The sequence below is a fragment of the Mauremys mutica genome, chromosome 2, assembly GCF_020497125.1.
Source record: "Mauremys mutica isolate MM-2020 ecotype Southern chromosome 2, ASM2049712v1, whole genome shotgun sequence".
In the NCBI taxonomy this organism is placed as follows: domain Eukaryota; kingdom Metazoa; phylum Chordata; order Testudines; family Geoemydidae; genus Mauremys; species Mauremys mutica.
The window spans coordinates 157093993-157110736 of NC_059073.1; the positions used below are offsets into that span (position 1 = coordinate 157093993).

Consider the following 16744-nt stretch of genomic DNA (forward strand, 5'->3'; position numbering starts at 1 on the left):
ATATTAGGAATGGCAATATACAAAAACCTGTAGGAGAACACTTCAATCTCCCTGGACACACAATAGCAGATTTAAAGGTAGCCATCCTGCAGCAAAAAAACTTCAGGACCAGACTTCAAAGAGAAACTGCTGAGCTTCAGTTCATCTGCAAATTTGACACCATCGGCTCAGGATTAAACAGACTGTGAATGGCTTGCCAACTACAAAAACAGTTTCTCCTCCCTTGGTTTTCACACCTCAACTCCTAGAAGAGGGCCTCATCCTCCCTGATTGAACTAACCTCGTTATCTCTAGCCCGATTCTTGCTTGCGTGTGTGTGTGTGTGTGTGTATATATATATATCTGCCCCTGGAAATTTCCACTACATGCATCCGACGAAGTGGGTATTCACCTACGAAAGCTCATGCTCCAATACGTCTGTTAGTCTATAAGGTGCCACAGGACGCTTTGCCTTATTTTAGTGAAGTCCGTTTGTATGGAAGTTTGGTTATCTATGAGAGTCTCCAGGTTGGAGAGCTCTTTTTTGATGTTTTCCTGTTTGCTGTATAGGACGCTGATAAGGTGCTTCTATGTTACCTAGAAACAGTATTCAGTGATTCATAACCATTTTTTAAACATGTCCCTGATTGATCTACTTCTAATCCTCCCACACGGGTAATAGGAAGAGTGAGTCAGTCTATTTGGCATTGACTTGGTCTCTGCTCTTTTGTCCCCTCTCATTTTCTCAAGTGAATCAATGTATTTGTGAATACTGGACTGGAACCCACCCAGGAATTTCTCAAAATGCTGCCACATATTGCTTGAATCTATAAAGAGGAAATTAGTCAGATGACTGATGCACCTTAAGGGCAAAATATTAGATTGAATCTTTGGCATTGAGCACCATATACATTTACACAACAATTCCCATCAATACTAATGCAATTATCAGCGGAAAGGAGGGCTTATCTAGTGATGGTGGTGATTGTGCTGTTATTTTAAGAAGCAGATAAGAGGATGGTCTTCTGTATTTCATGCAAGCACTTTTACTGCATGTGTGTGTACGCACACATAGAATATTGTCTTTGTGTTATAAAGAAACAATTCATGACACCATATCATGTACGCTTTATCTGTAAGGTTGGGATGGACACATTACTCATATCTGGCAAAACACTCAATGGAAATGGGGATCCTGGGGAAATAACAAGGAGTCCGGTGGCACCTTAAAGACTAACAGATTTATTTGGGTATAAGCTTTCGTGGGTAAAAAAAAAATCTCACTTCTTCAGATGCCTGGAGTGAAAGTTACAGATGCAGGCATTATATAATGACACATGAAGAGAAGGAAGTTACCTCACAAGTGTAGAACCAGTGTTGACAGGGCCAATTCAATCAGGGTGGATGCAGTCCACTTCCAATAATAGATGAGGAGGTGTCAATTCCAGGAGAGGCAAAGCTGCTTCTTTAATGAGCCAGCCACTCCCAGTCCCTATTCAAGCCCAGATTAATGGTGATAAATTTGCAAATGAATTTTAGTTCTGCTGTTTCTCTTTTAAATGATAGTACAGGGGTAGGCAACCTATGGCACAGGTGCCAAAGGCGGCATACGAGCTGATTGTCAGTGGCACTCACGCTGCCTGGGTCCTGGCCACCAGTCCGGGGGGCTCTGCATTTTAATTTAATTTTAAATGAAGCTTCTTAAACATTTTAAAAGCCTTATTTACTTTACATACAACAATAGTTTAGTGTTTATATTATAGACTTATAGAAAGAGACCTTCTAAAAACATTAAAATGTATTACTGGCACGCGGAACCTTAAATCAGAGTGAATAAATGAAGATTCGGCACAGCACTTCTGAAAGGTTGCCGACCCTTGTGATAGTGTGATGTAATTAAAGACTATGGTCCAGGTCCTCTGCCTCACCAATTGAGTTTGGAGCTAGTTACAACTCCCTGACTCTCACAATGAATCCATACTGCTATGAGCATCAGCAGAGTTTATAGCAACTTGGCGATCACGAACTTTTCCTATCGGGCTATAGACCTCAAAGTACCATACGCCTGCTTAGCATGGCTGGAGCATTAAGTGTTGCAGGTATGCCTTATCCATACCTGGCTGGCCAGATCCAGCTATTTCCCAGCCATTTTGTGCTAATGAGGCAGTACAAGGGGGGCAGAATGCAAACAAGAATCTGGCCCTGTATTGCAATATATATGAACAAGAGGGTGAGGTTTCATGTACAGTCCTAACTAAGGCATTTACTGATTTTTTCAGTGCATAACTTTGCAACCTTAGTGTTTGCTAAAACAGATTTTTTTTGTTTAGAATTTACATTTAATACAAACATTTTAAATATTCAGAGCTTTTTTCCAAAAAAGTATTTAACTGAGACTGTAAAACCATTAGTGACTCTATACACACATTCACAGAGACTTCTTGCCGCTTGTATACACATTTTAACGGAATACAATTATGCCATGTCTACAAGACTATAAAATTTACATCACAATTTAGATTTTTCAGCATAATATTCCACAGCTTTATTCTAATAGATTTAAATGGCAAAAAGCTTTATTAACTCAGAGTTAAGGTTGCCCAGTGATAGCTTGTGGCCTTACAGAGAGTGTTAAGTTCAGCAAAACTCACACAACTGAACACCAGGAAATTCCAGAATTTAAGTAACCACCCCCTAAAGCATAATACTGCCTTTTTTGAGCAATGCCCTATACACCCCTCACTTTTCTATATCCCCCGCAGACACATTCACACTCTGCCTTTTCACTGTAAATGGACGAGTGCTGTCTGCACTTGCCCTGGGCTCAAATACTGAGTCTACTCCCCCCAGCAGAATACCGCACTTGTAAAATGTAACAACTTCATACCTTTTTACAATCCCTTCATACTTGCACACAGGATACCACCTAAACCTATAATTACCTTCCCTTACCCATCATTAAATCCATAGGCTGCTGTCATATCCCACCTCACTACAGACAATACCAATGGCAAGACGACCCCAGTGCCCTGCTACTGGCACAACCTATACAATTCTGTATTGAAATAATGCAGAGAGAAATCTCAAAGTGCACACACCTCATTCCTTTGATAACACACATGGGGTCGTGACTTAGATCCAGGTCTCCCCATATCACATTCACAACTCTGTGATGCTCCTCAAACTAATCCCAAATCTCACAGCACAATCTCAGCTCTCCCAAACTGCTTCAGCTTACTCCCCCAACATTAATACAGCTACTCCTAACACAGTGAATGCAGCGGAAATGCACAAAAATAATTCCCAGTGGCTATTGCCCACTCCAAGGGGGCAGAGTTAAGGTTCATGGGCATTTACTTTCATTCTGTATTTCCTGTTTTTCAGAAGTTTGAGTTTTGCTGAAGTCGGCATTCTGGAAGAGCACAAATCATCACTGGCAGCCTTAGCTTTGAGTTAATGAAGGGTTATTTTCCTCAGATATAGATGTTTCGTTTCATTTCATAACTTGCATATAGTGTGTGCTAGCCCCATAATACAGCTTGGATGTTACTTAGTTGTGACAGTCTGTATCACTATGTTCACCCTAGACTATGATAAATTTGGTACAAAATATGCCTTGTGAGGTATCATGTGAAAACTCAAACTGCTGAACATTATTGTCCTGGCAAAATGTGTGTGACAACATTGTATGTAAAGTTATGAAAGTCTACTGTATAAGACAGGTTCTAAGTTTAGAAAAGCAGGCACAAACAGAAGGCAGACAAAACGCAAACTGATGCCTCAGCAAAGGTGTCAACAAAATCAAATGGACTATCACCTGGTTAAGCAGCCTTTCTTTGGTGGGGAAAAAGGATTTGAGCAAGAAATTTACATGGTGGCAAAGAAACAGCTGGAAGTTTCTGACTCACAGACTTGCTGTAGGGTGATCAGATGTCCTGATTTTATAGGGACAGTCCCGATATTTGGGGCTTTTTTAATATGGGCTCCTATTACCCTCAACCCCCGTCCTGATTTTTCACACTTGCTATCTGGTCACCTTAACTTGCTGTCACCTGAACCACAGCTGGAGATGATTCTCAAAGAAGAGAAATGCTATAAGAAAGGGGAGCAAACTCCTCAGATTACCTCTCTCCCCTCATCTCTACTCATGGCATCAACAACACTTGAAAGACAAAGGAAGCACCATAGAACTGGGGGAATGGATCCTGGCTAAAAGGAATCCAGCCAGACTGCTGTAAGCATGCGGTGAGAGAAACCTTTTTGCTTTAAATTTACTTAACTTGTTAAGTTAGGTATTCGTTTTGCCTTTTTGCCTTTTATTTCTTTGTAACCAATTCTGACTTTTATGCCTCATTACTTGTAATAACTTTAAGTGTAGTTAATATACTTGTTTTATCTAAACCAGTGTGTGTTTGGGAAACTTCTTTTGAGATAGAAAATAATATGCACAAATCCTTCTGTTAATACAATGATGGATTTTGTATGAACTTGTATTGTCCACAAGGAAAGCGCTGGGCAATACAAGATGCACATTTCTGGAGACAAGTCTGGGGCTGGGAATTCGCTGGTGTCACTCTGCAATATAATTCAGGAGTGGCTGGCTAGAGCACTCAGAACTCAGATGGGAGTAATTTACACGCTAGAAGCTGTGTGAGAGCAGGCCAGGAGTGGTTGCTCTCACAGCAAAGCAGTGTAAAATACAACTCAGGTTGGAGAATTGCGAGGAGACAGCTGTTCAGCAGTCCAGATTGTACTCTGGGAAATGTCACAGGAGTCACGGTTGATATAATGAATACCTTAAAGGCTCTGTTTAAAGGTGCTTATCAAAACCCAACTCGTCCCAGATTACTTTTGGGGGCTATAATTTTTCATGCCTGCTTTTAGCCCCTAAATGAAAATTTGAGGTGTTTGATTTTAATTAAAGCTTGTTTCTTACCATTTTTATAGTTATCTGAGCTTAGAACAAACTAGGGAGAAAAATATTTTGAAAGCATATAACAAAGCTGACTTCCATACTAGTTGTGATTTAACTAACATACTAAAGTTTTGTAACCTAGCATCTGACTGAAACATGGAGTTAGCATCTCAAAATTACATACTTTCTTTCATTGTGGCCAGATGAGTAAAGAACACACACCATCTTTCCACCAGACGTCATATTAACGAAAGTGGTTTCAGTTCCGACCAATCCCTTTCTCCCCACACATAGAAGTTTACATTTTTTAAGAGTGCTGTATGAACAAATACTAGCTAATTAATCCATACAGGATCCTTGTTGGATTAAGCATGCATTATCATCTCCATTTGACAGAGGAGAAAGTGAGCCATGTTACGTGATTCCATCACTGACTTGCTATATGGACGTGGGCAAAAAGAGTTCTAATTTGAGAGATCTTGGTTCCCAGTCCCACGCTCAATCTACTATATCAGATTGCCTTACTTTTTAATTCTTGGCTCTGCTAGAGACAAAGAAGAAAACTTCACACATTTAGAAAGCGCTGCATAAAATATTTGGCTTGGGAATCTTCTGGCAGACTTGAAACAAGAGGAACAACTGCAAAAATAATTAAATATTTTGTGTCAACTAACACTCAGATTTATAATTTTTTTTAAAAGAACAAAATAGTTAAAATCAGAGTCACGCTTTTTCCATTGCTGTCAAACATTTTAAGTACTTGTCTACCAAAACCTCACATGCACTAGGATGGTCAGTATTGCACCCACACACGTATTGGGCTCTTGGCTGCTAATTTCAAGTGGAAGTATTATTTTCATTTTGCAAGCCAAATAAGACACCTGAAAGCCTATAACAGACAGAATTCAGAACTCTTCGAACTGCACACACAAAGGAGAGTTTGCACTTTTGCTAACAGATTCCTAACCAAGGACTCAATCCTGATTCCATTGAAGTCAACGGCAAAACTCCCCCATTGGTGTCTCATGCTGATTCTACTGAAGTCACTCTTTTTACTTACGTAGGCACCTGTTCCATGGTGGATACCACAGCTGTTGTATGCAGAAGGTTGTGGGGACATGTGGGTTTTTTAATGGACACACAAATGGTCCAGATCCTCAGCTGATATAAAATGGGGTGGCTTCAGTGTAGTCAATAAAACAATGCAGATTTACACCAGTTGGGATTCTTGCCCATTCACAGGTCCATTAAAAGACACACGTGAAAAAATTTGACAATGGAGTTAAACAGATATCCTCAGCTGATATAAATCTATCCAAGGATGGGTGAGCCACAAGAGATTCAGAAATATGGTTCATATGTAAACTTGAAACTTCACCTGCAGATCTGAAGCTTCTTGTGACCTGGAAATCAGGCTGGCAAGCTTAAAAGTGGAAAGCTTACAAGGTGGCCTCCCTCTCTACTGACAAGTGAAAACCAGGAAGTAATGTCTATATTTCCATATTCCTAGTTCAAGTCCCCATCCAAACTCAAATGTCAGAATTGGCACCTCTCCAAAATTCCACCCTCAAGAAACATCCAGATTCAAATGCGGGATGATGAATAAAAAAGCCTATTGAACCTTCAAGATGGTTCACCCTTCTCTAACATAAGGCACTGAAGGAGTTAAAACTGTGGTCCACTAGGAGTAAGTGCATGGCAATCTGTCTTTTGTGCTGCCAAACACGAAAACATAAAAATAAAATAGATGTATCAACGCACTTCTTTAGGAGGTAGAACTTCCTGATTAAGAATAAATGCAGGGCACAGTGTACTTCATACTGAAATATATTCACCATTAGACTTACATTAATACTGTTAGCCATTAATGAAAGACTTAAATGCAGAGACAGTCAAAGAGCATTGGGAAACAGCAACAGAGGCACAGGCTGTGAGAGGATAAGGAAAGAATAACAGCTAACTGTTCAGTAAGCATCACACTGAAATTGTCATTTCTGTCTTTAGTCAGGTTGAGGAGAGCAAGAGTTACTACACACCAGTTACCTTTACTAAGTTTAACCCTTAGAAGGCTGCAGTTTTCTAGCCTAATGTTTTAGCAGATCATTACATTGTCCAAAAACTTAAAGTGGCATAAAACATGCAAGTCTTGACCACAAGGCAATGTAGTCTAGGGGATAGGACAGTAGACTGGGTTTCAGATCTGGATTAGATTTCCATCTCTGCCACTCATCTTGTGTGTAACCTTTTTTCATCTGCAAAACAGCAATAACCCTTCACCACCTTTAAGTGCCTCAAGCCCACAAATGACAAATTATTTTCTCCTAGTTTTAATTAATGTTTTATAGTGCTCCAAGTACTATTGAAAACAGAGATGGGTCTGAGCAGCAAAGTTTGGATGCTCATGTGAATCTGAACTGGATTTTTTTTCCAAAGTTTGGTGGTGTTTGGGCCAACCTGAGATCAAAGGTACCTTCTTTTTGTTGTTTCATGGTTGATGGTGTCATCTCCACAGGGTTACTTTTTCCCTCTCACGTTTTCCCTTGCCATTGGTTTTGACAGAGGCTTGTATTTGGTCTCTGTGCACACAGTATTTGAAATTTTTGCTTGTTTTATGTGCTGCAAGTATTCATTAGTGCAGACCATGGGGTACTTTTAGTATCCAGAGAGTCTTTGCATAAGTATGATATTTGCAGCATTCAGTTGCTATCACAAATTTAAGAGGTGGGTCTGAGCTGCCAAGTTTGCCTCTGAACTTCTACAATGTTTGGTGGCATTTGAATCTAGGGCTTTGACTGAGGCCCATCTGTGGTAATGTCTGCTATATGTTTCATTAATTATATTTTAATATGTATTAGAGCTAAGGATTTAGGAGAAATGGAAATGTTGGACAGTGTATCCTCCCAACATCAGTGTCAGATGTTTTGAGCTGATGTTCATGAAATGCTATTTAATATAGGCCTGATCCTGCACTGTGGAAGTCAAAGTGCACCTATATTCCCCATCTGTGGTCCAGCAAGGGCATCCACTTTAGGCTCCAGGATCCACAGCCATCACCTTTCTTGGGCAGAGATCTGAGTCTCTCCCTTCCTCCTGATCAGGGCATTTCCAGGCTATCACAATATAGTCAGGGAACTGTGTATCCCCAGCAAAAGACAAACTTGCCTAAGCAAACCTGTTTTGCTTCTCTCCTCAGAGATAGTACACAGTGTAATTACCTCAATTAAAGTACCACACAGCTCTTCCTAAGCAAGCACATTTTTAAAGTAAAAGCATTACAGAAAAAACATATTATAACCAAAAAAAACTTACTCTTGTGCTAATAATCTCACCAGAGATCACATCCTGACTCCAACAGTGGCAGTGGTTGGTGATTAATCCTTCAAGCCCCAAACAAGTTTTTTTTTCTGTGGTCACAAGTCCATCACAACTTCAGCTCAGAATGTGCATCCCCAGTTTTATGGGGGCTCAGTATTCCAAAATCCTACCAACCCTTCCCTAGAGATTAGGGGGGCCCCACTTGGACCAGAAGGAAGCCTATGAGTCAGTTTTAACTCAGGCTATTTAACCAAAAATTGTTTGTCTCTTGGTCCCGGGAGAATCCAGTTTGAACAAGTATATGCGAGCCTCTCTCCGGGTGGTGGCAGCACTATGGAGGGGTTATAACCTGAGTGAATGTGCCTAACCATCCCACCCCTTTTTAATTCCTGCTCCCCCCCCCATAGAATTACATACAATCCCATAATAATACATCCACATTTGTATTTTTTTAAACAATGAACTCCCAAAATGCATAAACTTAGTTCAATAGGCTTTGTCCAGGATAGTGTCACAGTAGCACCCTGACTTAAGTAGTGCATCACAAAAAGAGCTTGAAAGCAAGGTTGATTTGTACTCAGACTGTGTTGCCAAACCTCACAACTTAAAAGACTGCTCATTTCAGGTTCAAAGTGAACAAAGCCTAAATAGTTTCTGATGTGCAAACAAAACTACACCCCACATAAGTACAAAGAAATTCCAACTGTTAGCTCTTCTTATTTGTCAGAGATTGGTTTTGTTGTCAGTGATTTCATTGACACAGCTGGTGCTTACGGCTGGATATTTTCCCTGGAGTTAATTTCCTTAGAACTCAAATTGTATAAGTTTTCTCAGTGATCATGCTGTGATGATCTTGTCATGTTTATTTTAAGTTTCTCTTTAAAAAGGAATAATTAACTAGGACATTTTGAAAGCTATATAGAATTTAATTTAGGCTCCAGTGGGTCTCAGATTGCCCTATCAGCACTTTTGCTACTCCAACAGAATGGCCATACCATTTGCGTGATCTTATCTCTGTGTTTAGGGGTCCCTCCCCCCAGATGCTGGGTTCTAGGCAACTCAAGAACAGGGAGCCACCTGAGGAACTAGAGAGGCTTTTGAAGGAAAGAAGGACTTAGTCTTTATTGAGCCCATGCTTAGGGCCCAATCACAATCCTCATGGAGAGTTAGCACTGGGCACCACATCCTCCAATGGCAAAAAGAGGGAAAGAGGCAGCCAAAACTTATTGAGGGCCGGCCAGCTAAAAAGACAGAAGTAAGGGCTCTAGGGGAATCACAGGAGACAGGGAGAGAATATGTGCGTATGCGTGCACACAGTGGAAGAGGGAAGGAGACATACTTTAAAAAGTGGCCATATATTCTAGAAGAGTCTTTGTTTTCTAACACTGTCCTGGTGTCACCAAAAGAGTAAAGCCAAAAAGTGTTTTGTCCCAGGTTTTTGTAACTCACAGTGCACAATGGTCACCTGGAAGAGCTGCCAGGGCAGATGAGCCAGTGAAATTGATAACAGCCTAGCACTGCACACATGCACAAGGAGAATTCCCAACCATGTCTATCATACACTTCTCTCCACAAAGCCCCCTAGTGAACTCCCCATTTCCTTGCTGTACAAGGACACTGTGCTGCCAAAACCATCCACTGCACGCCTCCCATACACCCCATCAGAACTGTTCCCTGTGCTACCACACCTAGCCCTCACTACATATATCTCGGCTTCCCATTGCCTAGTATGGCAGTGTTCTCATTCTGGCACTCTCCCCATAAATTTGAGCACTGGGCTCCAGGGTATTATGCAGATACAGAATATGTCTGCTGCCAGAAGTATTTTAATTCTGAAAATACACTTGAAGTATTTGGTGTTTGAAGCATTGTACAAATATCAAGTGCTACAAAATTGCCTATTTTTGTTTCATAGGGGCCAACTCATACCAGTGGAAAGCAGCTGTTTATTGGAGATATTTTGAACAATATGGCAAACTCCAGTTACCTGCAAATCTGTAGTACCGATCGTGATGGATATAAAACCCTGGACAAACCTTACTGAATTAAGTTTAGTATCTTTGAAATTCATTGTATTACAAATGCAAGTGTTTACACACTGTGTACAATTGCATGGAAATTTGTTAGAAGGAAGACAGAATTAAGGCAATATTTGGGAGGTATTAGGAACTTCAAAGGACTTTTTTGGACAAAATGTGTCAAGTGGATTTCCTAGGAAATATTTGGGTGAGGGGGAAGAGATGAATGCAAATGCCCCCTTCCAATCCATCCTTTTGAAATTACACTGTGGGAAGAGAAACTGATTGTCTACGGATTACCTGCTTCTAGAAACTTCAGATTAAAGACCCCTGAACTGTATAAAGGATGGACAAGACTTTTCATGAGGATGCTAATTCTGAGCTAAGGCTGTTATGACCTTGTGGCCACAAAAGAGATGCCTTTGCAGGATGGGGTTAAAGGATTCATTTGCCAGAGCCCAGGTTGGAGACAGTTCAGGTGATCTCTGGTAAGTTTATTAGCATTCGTGTAGGTTCTTTTATTGTTTTTAATGTTTTTTCTGTAATGTTTATAAATCAGGAACAAAGTAGGCTCTCATAGGAAGTGGGGGGGCAACTTTTAACTATGTCAATTACACATTAAGGTGAAAGGCCAAGCAGGTCTGCTTAAGCAGTCTGATTTTACTGGTGAGTTCATAGTATAATCAAGGAGCTGCCCTATGAACCTGTTTAGAAGAATGTAGTGTCAACTGAAAAGGATTAACAAAGAGACCAGTCAGAATACAAAAAATGTCATTGCTCTGCCACTGTTGACTACAAAGAGACAATGCTGTCTGAAACATCCCCTTGAAGGCCACCAATATATAAAACATTGAATTGCACTTGCATAAAACCTGACCATTATGCATGTATTAATAGGGTGCCAATATATTTAGTTTTCAAAATGAATGAATATAGGAGACCCAGAGAGTCATGATTCTCAGCAGCTTTTTTTGTCCAATAGCTGCCCTCAAGCTTGAAAGTTACTTTCAAGAGCTGAAAAGAGCATGAAGTGATAGAGGAATCAGCAATTTGTCATCTACTGCTCCTCCCTGTGTGAGCCCAATATGAAAGTAAAATGAACAGTAACATTTCTAGCAGGATTCACAGCTCAGAAAACATCCAGAATGCCTGGGAAAAAAAGAGAATGGATGTTGATGGGATTGCTTGAGCAATCCCTTGGTCTCAAAAGGGAAAACGGAAACCATTCTTTTCCAGGATTCACACAGATTTTTGAAAGAGTTTACTTAACCCCCCAAAAACATATCCCTAACATGCATTTCCTCCTCTTTTTGCTCCAGCTCAACTGTTTAATATTCAAATATACTTAAAGAAAAACTAGTAAAGAACACATTTTCCTTGGTTCTAGTTAATTAGTTTTTACAGCTAATTTAGCCTCTTTCATATCATAGAAAGCCAAATTCCAACACCTTAATGCATGTTGAATAACACCTGATTTTGCATGTGACTCCATTGCTTTGAACAAGAAGTTACTTTTCAGCATCGGTAAAAGTATCAGGAATGGGCCCAGGATGTCAATGAGCAGATTGGTATTTCCTTTTATTTACACCCCTGCCCCACAGCACATGTGCATGTGTGCATACACACACACACACACACTTTTCAGTGCGATCAGAATAGTTCACTGCAATTACTCAATGGTCTTTTAAAAATGTGAGCTGTGGGACTAATCACAAGTCATGTGATATTGTTTGTTCCCTGAGGGGTGAGTGTAGCTCTTCCTTAAGAGGAAGGTTTGAAGAAGCCACACGGGCTTTGAATCTCTTAGGGAAGTGTCACAGTTTGGGGACAGCTAAGACATATTTAAGGAATTTAAAATAACTTTTCCTTCCAATGCAGTGAGAGTTACAGCCTTCACACTGGTGTCACAAACGAAGTGAACCTTAACACAGCAGAGCCCAGCCCACACTGCCTACTGGTTTCTAATCTGATTGGTGCATGGTATTTAGCCAGTCCCAACATAGGAAGCTGTAACTCTATAAGATTCAAGTGGAGTCAGCAAGACAAATCTGCAGGGGAAAAAATAATGACCTAAACCCCTCAATTCCTATTTCAGTGGTAACTGAAGTATTCAGAATCTCTTACACAAACTGTTCTCTAGACATCCCTGGAATATGGCTTCCTTGGATCATTTATCCTCCCTCCACCTTTTAGCTTTTCCAGCACTGAAGGACCTTTAGACCTCCATGACACTAGATGTTAAGTTTCTTGAATCCACTGATGAAGCATCTTAATAGATCTCCTTCTGGGAGAATCAACTGTAGCATGCCAATTTGAGAAACACTAATGAGTTATCAATTGTTGGTCAGCTGTGTGAAAGCTACAAGAACTGAACTGAAAGGGGTGCCAAAAAAGAGGCTATCAATGGGCAATTACATGAGCCCTTGAGTTGAAGGATAACCAAGGTCAAGTATGTGAGTGGGAGGGACTGAGAGACTCCGTTAATGAAGAAGTGGTGCAAACTGCATCTCCCTAATTATTTTCTATTGTCTACTAAAAAAAATTGCATTAGAGAGCCTAATATAGGGTTCCATAAAGCTGTAGCTTAATCGCAGGGAGTGATTTTAAACAAAGTAAAAAGGGAAAGGTGAGTAGATAGAAACAATTAGGAAAGGCTATATTTCCATGAATCTTGTTGGGGGAAGCCATATCATCCCAACACACTAACTCGCTCACACTAACTCAGGCAGGGAGGGACAGAAAGAGCTGATAGACATTTCCCCTGCAAATATGGGGCCCAACTTTCAACAATCATTCAGATGAGTACCCCTGAGGCAAGAAATTTTTTAGGAGCAGGCTCATAGAATGTGGGAGAGGGGAAAATGAAGTCATCTAGTTTTATGAGGTACATGGCATTATTACAGCAGACACACCTGGGAACTTATTCTCAATTGCTTTGCACCTTAGTCTGCTCAGTGTAAGGTTAGAGGACTACAGTAAAAGAGTGTCTGCATCCTGTCTCCATGATAGCTTCCACCATTGCTACCACAGATGGGTCTGTAGGGGCAGAGAGTTATGTGTACAAAGTTTATTAGTATTGGACACAGACACAAAGGGAGAAGATAGAAATATAGCTGGTTGCTCTGGAGACTTTATTGTTCTGGCAGAAAAACTGAAACCAACACAAAAGTGAGGCTTTGCAATGGGGAATGTTCAAACGCTTAAAGGGATAGGACTTCACATTCCTCATTTTACTTTATAAAAACTTTCCAACTGCACACACGCAATCATTTACATAGGTTATATAGTGTTTCATGTTAGCTAACAAAGTTGTGGGTGGACTCCTGCAGATTCTGAAGTTGCAAGGGATTTTTCTACCCTGGAACAGCAACTCAGTGAACTAAACAATTTATAATTTCAGGTGCACAACTGATTTTCCCTCCCTCTAGTGATGGTGGTGTAGCAGTGTACTGGACAACAGGAACAGTTTGGAGTAAGGAATCAACTGGATCTGGTATCAAGGTCATTAAAATTAGGAGTTGTAATGGATGGAGGTTCAATCAGAGGAACACAAAGTCCTACTGAAATATGCCCTGACTTCAGTACTTCGAGGCTGCAACTAGTCCATATGTTTTTTCCATAAAATACCATTGGATGATTTTACCACCAAAGCCACCCCACAGGTCCCATGCATTTTACAAGTTCTCCAGGTACTAATTTCACTCCATGACTATAGTTGCTAGTCCACACTAAGTCTTCTTCTTGAAGAGGAGGAGGAGGAGGAGGTCTCACAATCAATTTGCTTAGCTTGGGATTTGGCTAGACATGAAGCAACACCACCACATAGGTTGTCCCAAACAGGTATGCAAAGATCACGTCAAGAAAAGAGGTGCAGGTAACTTCTGGGTAGTAACATGTGGTGTGTTCCTATAGACAAAAAAGAAATTATCCAATTCCTGCTGATGACTCAAAATAGACTTGTTTGTACAAATACTTTTGCATGTCTTAAGAACTAAGTGCTCCACTCAGAGGTGAAAATAAGCTGGTAAGAGTCAGTGTGCTGTACTGAGGCGGATCGGCTTCCCCTGGCAGCAATTTAAAGGGCTTGGGGCTCCCAGCAGTGGCTGGAGCCCCAGGCCCTTTAAACTGCCGCCAGAGCCCTGCTGCCGGAGCCCTGGGGAAGAGGTGGAGGGGCTTGGGCAGCCATTTAAAGGGCCCAGGGCACCTGCCACAGCTACTGCTCCGGGCCTTTTAAATCGTCCCCAGAGTCCTGGGATAGCAGTGGTGGGGCTCAGGTGGTGATTTAAAGGGCCAGGGGCTCGTCTGCCACTACCGTCCCAGCCCTTAAAATAGCTTCCGGAGCACCGCTGCTGCTACCCCAGGGCTCTGGCAGCAGGGCTGCAGGAACGATTTAAAGAGCCTGGGATGGTAGCGGCAGCCAGAGTCCTGGGCTCTTTAAATCACTGCCTAAGCCCCCAGCTGCTGCTGCTACCCCGGGGCTCTGGCAGCATGGCTTGGGTGGCGATTTAAAGGGCTCAGGGCTCCCACTGCTGCTACCCTCCAGGGCCCTTTAAAATTGCCACCTGAGCCCCGCTGCTGGAGCCCTGGGGTAGCAGCTGTGCGGCTCTGGCGGTAATTTAAAGTGCCAGGGGCTCCCGGCTGCCGCTACTGAAGCCAAGCCCCAGGCCCTTTAAAGCTCTGCCAGAGGCTGGGGCCCTCTCCGATGGTGATTTAAAGGTCCCGGGGGTGATTTAAAGGTCCCACAGCCCCAGTCCCATTTAAATCCTGGATTTAAAGTGCCCAGGGATTTAAAGGCCCCACCTCTTCTGGTTGAGGCCCACCCCTTCTTAAGGACTCTGGAGTATCGATAAGTCCTTTAAGTTACTTTCACCCCTGGTTCCACTAGTCATTTTCTAGCAGGATGGCATGGAGCAGAGCATGTGTGTTGAATTCCATTTGAAACTAGGAACTCTGGAATTCTTCAAAAACAGTATTGAGGTCCATTGTCACTCACCAACCGTAATGGTTTAACCAGTGATGAGCTGCCAAAATCTTAACAACGGGTTCCCTATAAAAAGTTCTGATTTAAGGGATGTGCGACAGCATGTATTTTTTGTACCAATAGGGTTACCATACGTCCATATTTTCCCAGGAGGTGATTAAGAACCGAAAAGCCTGACATGTCCAGGAAAATACAGATGTATTTTAACCCTACCTAAAGTTCTTTTTTTAAAAAGATGGGGCTGAACTAGAAATGAGCTCCGTTTCACATGTGTGGGTGGTGATCAGGGACAGTCTCAATTTTTGGGTCTTTTTCTTATATAGGCTCCTATTACCCCTCACCCCCGTCCCGATTTTTCACACTTGCTGTCTGGTCACTCTAGGGTGTGCACATGTGTGGGTCCCAGCTGCTCCCTGCCCCCCCCTCATTAAAGCAGGTGTGCAGGGTTACTGCCCTGGGAACTGCAGGGCACCAGTGGATGTGGGGCTGGCTGCAGATAGGGGCGTGGGGCAGGGCTAGCTGGAGGCAGGGAGTGACACGGGCTGGCTGTGGGCAGGTGATGCAGACGGGCGGGCTGCGGGTGGCTGTGGGCAGGGGGTGGCTGTGGGCGGCTGCGGGCAGGGGCTGGCTGGGGGCAGGGGGCGGCTGTGGGTGGCTGTGGGCAGGGGGTGGGGCAGGGGCTGGCTGGGGGCAGGGGCTGGCTGGGGGCAGGGGCTGGCTGGGGCTGGCTGGGGGCAGGGGCTGGCTGGGGGCAGGGGGCGGCTGCGGGTGGCTGTGGGCAGGGGCTGGCTGTGGGCGGCTGTGGGCAGGGGGCGGCTGCAGGCAGGGGGTGGCTGGGGCTGGCTGGGGGCAGGGGGTGGGGCAGGGGGGTGGCTGTAGCAGGGGGTGGCTGGGGGCTGGGAAGGCGGGGGAGGGGCGCAGACACTCACACGGGGGGGGGGGGGCTGGGAGCAGCAGGAGGCAGCCGGGGACTCACGGGGCAGCAGCAGCCGGAGCCCCAGGGCCAGAGGTCCAAAGAGCAGGAGCAGCAACAGGGCCAGGAGGCAGCTCACATGGCTCTCGCAGCACAGCGCAGCGCCCCCCGGCGGCCGGGAGGAGGAATTACAGGCTTCCCAGGCAGAGCCCATCAAAGCTTCCCTCGCAGGGAAGCTAGTTAACAAGCGGTTCTAAAACTGCTTCTAAATTTAACAACGGGTTCGTGCGAACCCGTGCGAACTGGCTCCAGCTCACCCCTGGGTTTAACCAATTTGGTTTACAAGGTACAAAGAGGTCCAATGGTCTTGGTAGCTGTAGACGAAGTCATCATTCTGGAAACTTCTGGCTATTTTGAATGGGCATTGAGTGAGACTAAGAAGAAAAACAACCTTCTAAAATGTCTGGCAAAGTCCACATGAGTGTGTCTCCAATGAGTCTGAGGTCATGACCAAGGGTGTAGACTAATTGGGCCAGGATCATGTTGAATTTGCTGACACATGGTACAGCACTTCACCTTCCTCTCAATGTCTGTTGATCCCTGGTCACTAGACATGACTCAGG

At 43.1% G+C, this 16744-nt stretch overlaps 2 long non-coding RNA genes across 2 annotated transcripts in view; one reads left to right on the forward strand and one right to left on the reverse strand.

The window, feature by feature from the left end:
- LOC123362786 overlaps nucleotides 1-10412 on the forward strand; it is a 31975-nt gene extending 21563 nt beyond the window's left edge. Inside the window, exons 2-3 of the long non-coding RNA XR_006576572.1 lie at nucleotides 4043-4224; nucleotides 10125-10412. This is a non-coding gene — a long non-coding RNA (uncharacterized LOC123362786). The remainder of the gene's footprint in view (nucleotides 1-4042; nucleotides 4225-10124) is intronic.
- Nucleotides 10413-13401: 2989 nt separating this feature from the next.
- LOC123362787 overlaps nucleotides 13402-16744 on the reverse strand; it is a 38767-nt gene continuing 35424 nt past the window's right edge. Inside the window, exon 4 of the long non-coding RNA XR_006576573.1 lies at nucleotides 13402-14133. This is a non-coding gene — a long non-coding RNA (uncharacterized LOC123362787). The remainder of the gene's footprint in view (nucleotides 14134-16744) is intronic.